This window comes from Oreochromis aureus, linkage group 19 (assembly GCF_013358895.1).
Source record: "Oreochromis aureus strain Israel breed Guangdong linkage group 19, ZZ_aureus, whole genome shotgun sequence".
In the NCBI taxonomy this organism is placed as follows: domain Eukaryota; kingdom Metazoa; phylum Chordata; class Actinopteri; order Cichliformes; family Cichlidae; genus Oreochromis; species Oreochromis aureus.
In genome coordinates, this window is record NC_052960.1 from 7,764,592 (window position 1) to 7,777,982 (window position 13,391).

Consider the following 13,391-nt stretch of genomic DNA (forward strand, 5'->3'; position numbering starts at 1 on the left):
CGATCACCGTCACTTTCTCTCAGGCCTTCACTCACTTTTGTTCAAAAGCTTTCGCTTCTCTCCCCTCCCCTCGCCTCTACCATATACCTCCATCTCTGCCTCCATCTCTGGTGCGTGCACAGCGGATGGCGGCGGCCCACTCAGTCCTCTCAGGGAGCAGAAGGTTTGTCCACTCCCACTCAGGCTTTGCGTCATGGAACACAGAGAAATAGAGACAGAGGAGAGAGAACAGATGGGAGGAGGACACACTGGCTGCCTGTTTTATAACATTACTCCTGACAACACTGTGGTCATCAGTACGACTATGTAAAGTACCAGGCTATTGTAGACTCATCAAGCACGCCTATATATAGCAGAAAGCCGAATATAGAGGGGCAGGAAATGACATGTTTGGTGTGAAAAGGAAATGTTGTACAACACTTTTTATTCATAAACAAATCAATTCAATAAATACAGAATCTTATTTTAATAAATCTAAACAAGCATCAGGATTTTCTTTTTTCTTTTTCAGGCCATTAACTCACCCTTTAAAGACCTGTTGCCTGTGTGGAAATCCAATCTGATGGCTCCATTATCAAGAGATTGGTGTAACCATAGCGACCTGATGCACATCAGTGCATGACATCATAACTGACACAATCGTTCCCATTTACGCAAGTGGAAAGACAATTCAGATCCTTCTGCTGTTTTTGTTTTTGCCTGTTCCTGTTCCTGCTTCTGACTTTAAACCAGCATTGCATAAGATGCCGTCTGCAAAATGACAATTAAAAAAAAGAGAGAGAGATTTTGCAATTATAAATGACACAGAGAATACTAATAATACAGAAAATGCAAATGTTGTTTACTGGATTTACACAAGAACAAAACAAAAATGAGATTTGGGTAAACAAGAGATTAGATCTTCTCACTGCAAAGCTGAACACGAACAGTCAAATCTGGGTCACACTGAAAGCAAAAATCCACCCTGGGATACGTTTCCCACATTTTTTCCCAATGATTTTGGACAGCTGGATTTAGATATATAGACACAGACAAGTTGCTTCAAAAGCTCCAGAGAGAGCCGAGACCAGTGTGTGATGTGATCATGCAGCATTTTCTGGAACAGCCTCACTGGTAATGAATTAGAGGCTGAATGTGAGGACACGCTGACAGTACCCAGGGTGGTTTTGTGGGTAAGCGAGAATGTCTTTTGGTTTAGAGCTGCAGTGCAAGTAAAAAAAAAAAGATGTGGGTGTAAAAGCATAATGAAATATTCTAAAAGTCCACAAAATCAGCCACCTACAAATTGTCAGAGGTGTAGATCTGCTGTTCAGCTTGATTTCAGTATTATGTGATCTGCTCATTTAATTATGAGCTTCAGCATGAAATGTATAATTGTACTGAGCTGTGTCTAAATGACTTTCTGTAACAGGTTTTTAAAAAATAAATCCGTCCTAATACCAGCTTGCACAGAAGGTGTTTGATATAGGAAGGAAGATATGAGAACTGTAATTTTCACTGCACTCATTGGCTCCAAGGAGTCACAACTCTCACCCAAGAGGAATAAGTAAACCAAACCAGTATCACATAATGAATGGTTATCCCTATAAAGAGATACAGTTATGATAAGAGAGTACACATTCCTTTAATTCAAGGACATAATAAAAATAATATAATCCTTAGCAGGTCTTAAAATGAGGCAAATGCGACTAAAGATAAACAACAACACATGACATATCGCACTATGTCATCATTTATCAAACAAAAACTAGGAATCAGTAGTTTGTTAAGCCACCTTCAGTAGTAGCTTGAATCAGTCGTTTTCTGTATGACTTTCTCAGTCTCTCACATCATCGTCAAGGAAATTTGGCCCAGTCTTCTTTCCAAAAATGCTTCAGCTCTTTGAAGTTTGTGGGCATTAGTTTATGCACAGCTCTTTTAGGGTCCTCCCACAGTATTTCAGGCTGGTGCTGATATGCTGCGTTTGGCTTCTGCCAAACATGGTGCTGTGCATTGTGGCCAAACATCTCTGCTCTGGTCTTGTCTATCCAGAGGACATTGTTCCAAATGTCTTGAAACTGCAAACCTAAGCTATGCTACCATTTTCTTTTTAGTGAGAACAGGATTTTTCCTGGCAGCCCTTGCAAACTGTTCATACTTGTTCAGTCTGTTTCTAATTATATTGTAATGAACTTTAACATTTAACTGAGCCTGTAGAGTCTGATGTGAAGCTCTTGGGTTTTTGACAGTTTCTTTCATCATTGCACATTCTGACCCTGGGTTAAAATTGCTGGGACATCCACTCCTGGGAAGATTGGCAAGTGTCTTTAATGTTTTCCACTTGCAAATAATCTTTGTCCTTGCAGAATGTTGGACTTCATGTTGTTTGGAAACGACCTTATAGCCTTTCCCAGATTGATAGGCAGCAGCTGTTGCTTCTCTATCATCATTGCTGATGTCTTTCCTCCTTGGCACTGTGTTAACACATACCTGAATGCTCCACATGAGCAAACTGCCAAAATCTCTGCTTTTATAGAGCGCTCACATTTGCTGATGATCAGTTAAACATTTGATTATCACCACCTGGCTGCTACTTACTTTGGTATTTCCTATGGAAGGAAGAAGGGTGACTTAGGTTTGGCTTATTTTTTGTTAAATAAATAATAACACCATGTCATCGTGCTTTGCTCATCTAAGGCTTCATTTACCTCATTTAAGACATGCTAACAACCAGATTAATTTTTATCATGTCATGAGACATAAAACCTTAGAAATCAAAGAAGACATACTTTCTTTTTTTCCTTGATTGTATGTGTTGATTAATCTGTAAATTCTATAGGTAAGATATCTGGTACAGAAACTTATTATTGAACCATCTTTTTAGATAGTACCATACTTTGTATTCTGCAGTACATATGTCTGTCTGGATTTCTCTATCCAGCCCTTTGTTAAACTACTATAAGCTGAAACTGCTGGGGAACTTCCCATGATCCAATAAGCACTTGTCCTCAACTGCTCATGGTATTAAACTTTTATGCAATGACTGCTCTAACTTTTGTCTTTTCTCATCTCATCTGAAGTTTGTGTTTTGTCCTGTCTGTTGTTAATGGTCTCTCTGTGCTCCTCTTTTCTCTTGTCTTTCTCCTCACCCCCCCCCCCACTCAGCTGCACCTCCCTGAGTTTGGTTCTGCTGGAGGTTATCTCCTATCACAAAAGTTCTTATCCCCACTGTTGCCATGTGCCTGACCTCAGGGGACTGTGATCTTGTAGGGTATTTTCCTTACAATATAAAGTGCCTTCAGGCAATTATTGGTAAGAATTGGCACTATATAAACTAACTGAACTGAAGTTAAAGTTTGCACTATGAGAGATGTGGCTACTTTGGATGACAAGTGGCTAACACATAAAGCTATCTATTAAACCTCTGCTCAAGTCCCTGAAATGCACCTCTTAAATGTGTTTGTGCTGTTGTTGTGGACTTTCTATTTTGGAACTCTTGTTTGCCATAGGTCCTGGGTCATTGGCCCAGAGTTGGTGTTACATTGTATTCCTGCCTCCCTGTGCTCTCATGTCGGTCCTTGCCTCTCTGTATCTTGTCCTGAGTGATGTCCATGTCAAGTTTGTTTGTTGTACTTTCTGTGTTTCCGGTTTTATTGTGATAGTCTCTTGTCCCATGTGCATGACATTCGATTTGCTTTCCCTTGTGTCATCAAGTGTATTCATTTCAGCAGTTTCTCCCTTTGTTTATCTGTATTCCTTGTTGTGTGATTCCTCATATGCCTGCTGTGTAACCCTTAGTTTTATGTTTCCTAGTTCAGCTCTCACCTGACTCTGTGTTTGTTTTTTGTCTTCTTTGTAAGTTACCAGTAATAAAAGTTAAAGCGCTTTCACGTCCTGTCTCCTGCGTCCTGCACTTCCTTCCCTCGTCACAGAGGTACATGACAGTTGTTGCAGTTTGGAGTATTTTAAAATCAATTATCTGAATAAACGGGAAGCTAAGGGGGAAAACATGAAGCCAGCGTATAAATCCCCACCTTTGCTCCCATTTTAATTACTACAGCCACTGAGGTCACTGTCACAAATGTTACCATGGGTTTGGGATTTACTAAAAAATCAAGTGTCAAGTGGTTCCACTCAGCTGTGTTAAATAACTCCTAAGAAATTGTTTGTATCTTACTCTAAAACCCAGAACTGCCTCAAGCAAAAGTTAACCTGCCAAAATACAGTCTTTCATTGAAATAACACAAATGACTCAAGTAAATTAAAAAAAAAAAAAAGAATCCATAATTTCTTCAGTAACTCCAACTAAAGAGGATTTTTTTTAAACCAAAGGTTCACTTTCATTTTCTTTTCTTTCTTTTTTTTAGTGTAGTTGTTTCTTGCAAAAAGATCAGCATTTTTTTAACCCAGCAATTCTGTTCTCCAGCAGGGGATCAACTTAATGTGTCTGGAGGCTTCTGAGTCACAACAGAGCTACACTGAGCTCAACAGTTTAATCAATTACAACATTTTGTGTCATAATTGTTGTCCGTGGTGCTGATCTTTGGACCACCAGGGATGCTGGGACTCTCCAGTCCAATAATCATCAAATATCTGCTGACAGACAAAATTAATTATAAAAGATGGTATTCACAGATCCTAATGTAGGTTATTGCCTTGTTTCCTTTATAGTTCTTCTAGGAAATGTTATAATTTGAGCTATTTTTAGGGATAGCAATGTCAAGTGGGCTTTCAGCTTTCAAAGCAAAATGCAATTGCTCATTTGCTACATCATTGTGAGTTTCCATTACAGTCCTCAGTTCAAGATTGGGCAGCTTTCACATCTCAGTTTTTAAAAATACATCTTTTACCACATCCATTTACAGATACCACAAAACAGTTTATATTATTATTTCTTTCAAACCGGTTATTTTTCTCCTAATAAACGGTTAGCCAGACACAAATCTTGTCAATTAATTGATACTTGTACTCGCTGTGCTAGTTTAAAAAATATTTATAAATCCTCTGAATAATTCTGGAGGACTTAGCCAATGAAGAATATTTAGCTCCTTGAAGTTACATTATTTCCTGACTCTAGACTTTTTGAGAGGCAAAACAATTAATCCAAAATGATTTTGCAGTTTTTCAAATTTAGTGACTTAAATTGAACATTTGACAGAATTTGAGTTTAAAATAAAAATAAATGACTAAGATGACAAAATAAGTCATCTAGATTTTTCACTCATTTATTACTAAAAATGCTGTCCACACAACAAGATTTCTAAAACAAACAAAACAAAAAAAGAACACACTACACATACAAGTGCCAAAAACTGCAGTTCCTCAAATGGCCATTGAGGCAGGCTCCAGAAGTGAGTCTTTCCCAACAGACTCTGATGTTTTCCCAGTTGTCACTGGGTGAGATGTGAGGCCAGTCTGTCACAGGGCTAATACATAGACAGACAACCATTCACACTCACATTCACACCCCACAGCGAAATGAAAGTCACCAATTAACCTAATGTGCATGGTTATGGACTGCAGAGGAGCACCCAAAGAGAACCCACGCAGACACCTCAAGATAATGCAAACTTGACACAAAAAAGGGCCTGGACAGAATTTGAACCCAGGACCTTTGTACTGTGAGGCGACCACCGTGTTACCCTGTGTTTACAGCCTGGAACAAAAAGTGCTTTTGGTGTCAATCGCTACTTTCCCCTTTCCTAACAACTGCACAGGGGATAGATTTTATACTAATTACCACTGATTAGTAAATATATGTGTTGATACATTTGTAGAGTTTATGCATGGAGCTAGCTACCTAAATGTGCAAAACCATATGTATATGACAGCGACAACCTTCATCTTCTGTATATCATCTATATTTATATATATAGCCTACGACTGACTTCCATGAGTAATCAAGGAATAAACTGTCAACAGTGTGAGATTCCACCTTATTCATCTTTAAACGACCTCTCTGTTTGTTCAAATATGTTACATGCTTCATTTTATTCCTCACAATCACCAAATGGAGCCAGTGGACACACAAAGACTACTGTCCCTTCTATGACTGATCAAAGTTCCTCTGACGTGAAACCGTAGGCAGTTTTTTCCCCTCATTTGTTTTAATGGCTGACCCCCTAAACACAACTCTGAAAAGACACAGACTGTACCTCACATGGTGGGGTGAAAAAAAACAACCCTTTTGTTATTCATTCCTTCCTTTTATATAATACTTAATAGGACACAGTGCTGACGCAGGCTGGGGAGTTGTGAACCAGTGTGTGGTGTTTGGTGCCTCTGACTCTTCATGTGTGTGAGTCATCGTGTCACCTACTGCGATCAGGTTGGTAGGTCAAAACAACAGCAAACCGTTGTTGTGACAGCTAATAATAAGCGAGCTGAGGCTTGTTTGGTGGAGGTGGTCGGTGCGTTTGTGTGTGTGCATGTGTGTTTTGGGAGCTGGGTACATGCTGCTTTGAGTTATTAATAATCATCAGACAGTAGTGGAGGGAGTCAATATCTTTTACAGCCTGTGCTTTGTGCTTATTAAATTAATAAGCCGTTTTATTCACTTATCAAGCCCACTATGATGTACCCTAACCCCAATGCTGCCACTTTTCAAAATAAAAGGACTAGAGGAGGAGTGTTTCTTAACCTAAACCTGCATTAACCAATATTTTTATATTAAAAATAGATCAATTTACTATGTAACAACATGTCTGTACATTTATCCTCTTTTGGCTTGTTGTTTTCAGGCTGGCTGAACATTAATTTCCACATATGCAAACATCTTACAAATTACAGTACAAGTTCACGCTACTGCCAACAAGGTTAAGTATTTCCTGCTGTTTATTTTGTCTTCCAGTAGCATTACGCAAAAACAGTATAACAATATTTGGTGGTGAAATGGAACATGGGTTTACACAGGCTGGAATTTGAACATTGCTGAATACGTATTATAAAGCTATTTAATTTATTTGAAGTCCAGGCTCGGGCTGGGCCACCCAAGGACATAAAGAGTTGTTCTTAAGGCACTCCAAGTCTTTATGTTTTCTGTCACTGTCAGGCTGGGAGATGAATCATCCGCCTAGTGAGGATCTGACCACCCTGAGCAGGTTTTCATTAATGGTATCACCATAGTTATCTCCATTCACCTTTTTCACAGCCCTATAGTCTCTGCTGCTGAAAAACACCCCAACAGTATAAAGTTAATGCCAACTTGCTTCACTGTAGGAAAGGCAAAGGGTAGGTGTGCAGTGAAAATAATGCTTAGATTTGAGCCCAAATGGTTGAATACAGGTTTTATAATTTGAGAGTGTTTTGAAGGTAATTTGTGCAAACAGACTTTGTGTTTGTCCGTCTGGCAGGTTTCCCTACAGTATCTGCAGGAAAGATCTTGACCAAGAGATCATCAGGTTCTTAGTTGGCTTGGCCAGGAAGCAATCTCTGGGAAGAGACCTGGGGGCCACTGTGCTCTTGGGAACCTTTAATGTTGCATGTGTATATGTTTCTTTGCCTGGACATAATCACAAGCTCTCCGGGGCTCTGCAGGCAGTTTGTTTAACCTTGTGACTTGTTCTTAATCAGGAATAACACAGACTACTTAGAATTTTTTTAGTCTGATAATTGGCTTTAACACAGACACAAGCTTAGCCACCAACGCCGCCCCCCCATTTTTAAAATTCTCTCTTTTTTCACCTTCCTTCACTTTTGCTCTCAGTTGAAGATATGACTACACTTGCATCAGTATCAAACACACAAACATTTTTCTTCCTGCACACTTGCGCTAATATCAGCTGATTTCATATGTTATGAGGAGGAAAATGCTGGAGCAGTCTACTGTGGAGATATGGATATTACTTTTATTTATATTGCACCAGAGGATAGAGCGCAATGGTAGAATGCAAAATGATTCTAGGACAGAATCAACTGCATTATACTGCTAAATGAACTTTTGTCATTCGCAAGCAACTGCACAGATACCATGCTAACGTAAAGCTAGCCAAGAATCCAGATGATAAAGCTGAGTGTATGCAGACACCAGCTCAGCAGCCAGAGCCTGAACTTCAGCAGGTAACAATGCCAGTCATGTAGTCATGCTTGCAGCCTCTATTTCCCCAGTACGCCTCTACATTAGAATCACTGTGGCAGTCTAATTAATGTTGGTTTAGGTAGACTATAGATACAGTGTATGTGGAACATTTAAAGATTAGACTTTGCAATTGAAATTATGCTATATTTTCATTTCAGTTTCACTTTTTCTACAATATTAAACCTGTGGAAAAAGAGTAATGGTCTTCAGATTATTAATGAAACAAAATTTTTGAATCTTGGTGCCAGTTCTTCTTCTGGACAGTGTGAAGTGGTAAAGACAGTACAAGCAGGGCAGACGTGCACTGGATGGGGGGAGTCTTGAACTGCTGACCTGTAGGCCCTGAGGATGAGGGGAAGCTGGTAGTTCCACTCCTGCTTGTGTTCTGAGGTAAGGATAGCTAGCTGCTGGGCCAGTGTCTTGTTAAACCTCTCTGGAGTAGGGTGGGTCTTCTTAATCCCAAGGCATTTGCACATGGCAGCATTGCAGACACTAGTGTGTCAGCGACAGTCTCTGCCTCCTGGTCTGGGATGGCATATGCCTCATACCACTTGGTAAAATAGTCAATGGCAGCAAATCAAATCAAATCAAATCAAAATTTATTTATATAGCACATATTAAAACAACAGTGTTGACCATAGTGCTTCACAGTCAGTAAAAGCATGAGACAATTAAAACAAACAATAAAACAGGACAACAAACAATAGGTAACAACACAACAAGCTAGAACAGCCAACTAGTTAGAATCAAAAGCAAAAGTAAAAAGATAAGTTTTAAGACGTGATTTAAAAGCCTGGATAGACTCAGCAGTACGAATATGAACAGGGAGGTTATTCCACAGTCTAGGTGCCACAGTTGCAAAGGCCCGGTCACCTCTCGACTTCATTCGAGACCTAGGTTGTGCTAGGAGCCTGTGATTGGACGATCTAAGTGCTCTGTTGGGATTGTATAAGTGGAGTAGATCAGAAAGATAGCTGGGCGCTAAATTATTCAGAATTTTAAAAGTAAACAAAAGAATTTTAAAATCTATGCAATATTTAACAGGGAGCCAATGTAATTTGGCTAAAATAGGAGTTATGTGTTCATAGATTCTCGTACCTGTTAAAAGACGCGCAGCTGCATTTTGAATTAACTGAAGCCGGTAAAGAGAAGAGTGTTGGAGGCCCGAGTAGAGGGAGTTACAGTAGCCCAATCTGGATGTGATAAATGCATGGATAAGCTTTTCAAGGTCCTTTAAAGGAAGGAATGGCTTTGCTTTAGATATCTGACGCAACTGGCAAAAGCTGTTTTTTACCACAGTGGAGACCTGTTTCTCAAGTTTAAAAGAGCCATCCAGGAACACTCCGAGGTTTCTTACAGTGAGCAAGAGATGGCTAGCGAGAGGTCCTAGGGCATCAGCTAACTGGTCTAGCGGAGTGTGACTACCAAAGACTATGATTTCGGTCTTATTCTCATTCAATGTAAGAAAATTATGTGATAACCAAATTTTAACTTCATGCAAACAGTTGAACAGAGGTTGCAAAGAAGCAGACACATCGGATTTCAAAGGTGAATAAATCTGGATATCATCAGCATAACAGTGAAAGGAGATGTTGTATTTTCTAAAGATTAATCCCAACGGCAACATGTACAAAGAGAAAAGAGCAGGACTGAGCACGGACCCTTGAGGCACACCACAATAAATAGGGGCAGAAGCAAGGACATAATGGTTTCCTCTATCTATACAGGGAAATGGCCCCTTGACATCCACAGCTACTCCATTGGTGCTCCTGCTGGTTGTTGCTAAAACTGAGTATGGGACTGTTCCAGCGGCCCCTTTTATTCCTGGTGAGAGGAATATGCATCACAGATGTGGCAGAAGTCCTCCACATCCTTCCGCTGCTGACTCCAGTAGTAGTCCTGGAGGCACCACAACCAGTCACCTCTCCTGCCCTGTGTCAGGATCTTTCCTAGCACTCTCCAAAACATCCTCCTTCAGCCTAAGAGCACTCAACTTGGCCCATAGTCCCTTGGTGGAAATAGAAATCCCAGTGACCTCACCCCAGTGGGGTCACTGCAGGACTGGTAGCAGGTTGGTGTCTTGCTCCTGCTGTGCCCTCCACTCTACAGCATCCACCATTAGGAGCACCCTGCAGGACAGCTGTGTTGCGCCGCCTGTCGCTGTGAGGTCCTGAGCCTTCTCTTCTTACTTCTCACAATAAAGGCAGCCTGCTGGAGCACATGAGCGGCAAGAAAGAGAAAGTGTTGGAATGGTGTGCCTATGCTCTGTGCTCCACAGTGAAATTAAAGGCCTGTGGCCACCTGCCCCTCTGGCTTGCTGAAAGACATCAGCCACGGGAGGGCAGCATGGTCAGTTCACCTTTCTGTCACCTTGCCTTTCCAATTTTTCATCTAGTAAGTCATTCTCAGTGTTGAGTCTGCAGCTCATGTCTGTCTTGTATTTCCTGTTTTACTTTGACGATCTTGTCTTGTGTGATGTATTCAGCTTTACGTTCTCCCCGTCTCATCAGATTGTGTTCAGCTGTGTCTCCTTTTGGTTACTCCTTCGTTACCGTCTGGATATATAGTGTGTGTGTGTTTTCCTTTGTTTCCTGTTGGATCATCTTTGTATCCTCCACGGTGTATTTCCCCCAAGTCTCCAGGTTTTCAGGTTTCTTGTTCCTTGTTCCAAGTTTACAGGTTTCATATGGTGTTTAGTCTTCCCAGTTTAGGTTTTGTTAGCTCCGTGTAGTCGTTCTTTGCTTTTGTTTGTTGTTCTGTTCCACCTGTGTTCCCACCTGTTGCCCATCCTCTCGTTATCCTGTGTATGCATTTAAGTCCTCAGTTTCTCTCTGATCATTGTTACGTCGTCCCCTTTTGTGGTGTTTCCATTTACGCCATGTTTCCCTCGTTAATTTCTAGTGTGTAGTATGTATGGCTTATTTTGAAAGTGAATAATACTTTACCATTAGGCCCATAGCTGTTGGACAAACAGTTGGACAAATTAGCAAATAAGTAGACAGCATTTGGGAAAGAACCGTGGCTTAATTTAACAGTGGATAGTATTTTCAATTAAGCTCCTCAAAATGTGCTCTTTGGTTACAAAGCTCCAGATTTTTCATTTTAGTTAAAATTGGATTTGAGCTCCTTCACGTCTTGAAAACACACTATTAAATGTCCAAACCTGCATGGCACTGACGACAGACTTGTTTACCAAGTAAAAGCTTCTCTAGATACCGACCACAGCTCATTTGTTAAAATATAAAAGTGAAGAAGCAGTGAAATAATAAGTGTGTGAATGGAAGAGGAAGATGAGGACTATCAGTGCAATGAAGTGGGAGAAGGAAAGCAAACGTCCGGAGTGGCTGTGGAGAGTGCTGAGTGGGCGGGGTGGTGGAGGAGGAGGAAAGCTGAAGCTGGAGCTTGTGGTCTCAGCCTCCTTCTCAGAATTATCCCTCAGTGACGCAAGCTCCTCCACACACATCCTGACAGCTGCTCCCTGCCTGGTTACAGCTTTCCTCGGCCTGTCCAATAACATTCATATTCATTTCCGCTTTAATGCATGGCTTTCCCTGCCGGTTTTACCAATGCAGCTCCACTTGGCCTCATTACAACTTCATGTAATGTATTGTACTAGTGGGACTGTGATACTGTAGTGCAAATACTGGATCTTCTTTTTTTAAATGCGAGTAAGCTGTGGAGAAAAAGGGGCTAATAGTTTTATGCCACTTATATCACACAGCCAAACCATAATACATTGGATGCTCAAGAGGTAGCTGAAGGCCCTTTTGTGACTGCAGACACATGCTACCCCCTGTTTTTATAGTGGCTCTTTCACCATTAAAGTACTGTAGCAATATGGCATAACTTCTATTTGAGGAATCCCTTAATTAAATGGCTATAAAGCCCAGCGACAACCACTGAAAGCAAATTTGTCACAGTCTGGAAGAAAAGGGGAAAACTGTGGAAACAGATTTCAGTTGCTTGACTGTTTGGTTTTTAATCTATAATGATAGAGTATTGACTGATTTGTATTAAACAGTTATGGTTTAAATGATAAACATTCAAAATGGATGTAAAAAAAAAAATTGGCTCAAAAATATATACACACACATATATATATATATATATATATATATATATATATATATATATATATATATATATATATATATATATATATATATATATATATATATATATATATATATATATATATATATATATATATATTCTCATTGCCTTAAACACCACCTCCATCTCTGTCAGAGGGGACACTGAGGCATTCTGTCAGTCTAGAAATTTAAAGACTATTTTTCATTAGTACCTACTCGGGTTGGCTCACCACGGTTTGCAGGGTTTTCCAAAAGGTCATAGTACCTGGTACCAGGTACCTTTTTAGTGCCTACTCTGCCAGCAAGTTATCCAAGGTGATCCAAAAATGTGGGTCTGCTCCAAAACCTCTTCCTGATATAGGACATGCCCAAAACACCTCATCTAGGAGTAACAGCCCTACTCTGAGCCCTCTTAAATCACCAAATTGTCACCCTGTCTCTCAAGGAGAGCCCAGCCACCCTTTGGATGAAGCTCACTTCCACTCCTTGTATCCACAATCTCATTCTTTGGTCACTATCCAGAGTTCTTGGCCATAGGTGAACACGGGAATATACAGGCCAGTAAATCCACAGCTTTTCTTTCACACTCAGTTCTCTTTTCATCATTATGGGCCAGTATACTATTCTAGCCATTAGAAATACGACGTAGTAAAACATAGCAGTAGTGTGGCTTCCACCCTGGCCATGAAACAGTAGACCAAATTTTGCAAGACTTTTGAAGGGATCATGTGTGTTTAAAAATCCAGACTGCGTGCGCTTTGCAGACTTGGAGAAGGGTTCAGGTCAGTCTTTCTGGGTGCAGAAGAGGAATGACACGAAAGGGAGATTTTTCTCAAGAATAATAAAATAAATAAATCAGTTTAAACTTAATTTGAACTTCCTTATCTTGAAGATATAGTAACAAGGATTATGCAATGGGAAACCACGCATACCCATCTTTTGTTAATACTAAAGAGTTTTGTTTATATTAGGCATAATATTTGGGTGTAGTATGGGAGTATGGGGTTCTGGATTTGTTGTTACCAGTGTTGGGACTAACGCGTTATTAAGTAACGCGTTACAGTAACTACGTTATTATTGTGGTAACGAGCACGGTAACTAGTTATTATGCCAAAACCAGGAACGCGTTACTCGTTACTGGGATTTAGATAGGCTCGTTACTCGTTACTTCGAGTAACGAGTGGTGGATATCGCGGAGCTTCCACAGATTCAATAACATTAGCAAGTGGTGGAAGCCAGCA